The sequence below is a fragment of the Capra hircus genome (assembly GCF_001704415.2).
Source record: "Capra hircus breed San Clemente chromosome X unlocalized genomic scaffold, ASM170441v1, whole genome shotgun sequence".
Taxonomy (NCBI): Eukaryota; Metazoa; Chordata; class Mammalia; order Artiodactyla; family Bovidae; genus Capra; species Capra hircus.
Genome location: NW_017189516.1, coordinates 64,300,152 through 64,301,126, shown reverse-complemented (window position 1 = coordinate 64,301,126; position 975 = coordinate 64,300,152). Strand labels below are relative to the sequence as shown.

At 40.4% G+C, this 975-nt stretch overlaps 1 non-coding gene across 1 annotated transcript; it reads right to left on the bottom strand.

The window, feature by feature from the left end:
* Positions 1-322: 322 nt before the first annotated feature.
* On the bottom strand, positions 323-394 carry TRNAC-GCA. Its single transcript has one exon. It is a non-coding gene; the product is annotated as a tRNA-Cys (tRNA).
* Positions 395-975: the final 581 nt, after the last annotated feature.

Genomic DNA, 975 nt, shown 5'->3' with positions numbered 1-975 from the left:
ACCAAACCAAACAAAAGAGGAGGAGATAGGGAGTCTGTCTGAAAAAGAATTCAGAATAATGATAGTAAAGAATATCCAAAGTCTCAAAAACAAAATGGAGTTACAGATAAATAGACAAGAGGCAAGGATTGAGAAGATGCAAGAAATACTTAACAAGGACCTAGAAGAAATAAAAAAGAAAGAAAGAAAGTGAAAGTGAAGTCGCTCAGTCATGTCCAACTCTTTGTGACCCCGTGGACTGTAGCCCACTAGGTTCCTCCGTCCATGGGATTCTCCAGGCAAGAATACAGGAGTGGGTTGCCATTTCCTTCTCCAGGGGATCTTCCCGACCCAGGGATCGAACCTGGGTCTCCTGCATTGCAGGCAGACGCTTTAACCTCTGAGCCACCAGGGAAGTTCTAAATGAAAAAAGAGTCAATCAATAATGAATAATGCAATAACTGATATAAAAAGCACTCTGGAGGGAACCAACAGTAGAATAACTGAAGCAGAGATAGGATAAGTGAGGTGGGAGATAGAATGGTGGAAATACATGACACAGAGAGGAAAAAAGAAAGAAATGAGGACAACATCAGAGACCTCCAGGACAATGTTAGACACCCCAACATTCAACTTATAGGAGTCCCAGAAGAAGAAGACAAAAAGAAAGGTCATGAGAAAATACTTGAGGAGATAACAGTTGATAACTTCCCTAAAATGGGGAAGGAAATAGCCACCCAAGTCCAAGAAACACAGAGGGTCTCAAACAGGATAAACCCAAGCAGAAACATCCCAAGACACATATTATCCAAAATTATTCAAATTAACAAAGATCAAACACAAAGAGCAAATATTAAAAGCAGCAAGGGAAAAGCAACAAATAACACACAAAGGCATTCGCAAAAGGATGATAGCTGATCTTTCAATAGAAACTCTTCAGGCCAGAAGGGAATGGGAGGACATACTTAAAGTGATGAAAGAGAAACCGACATCCAA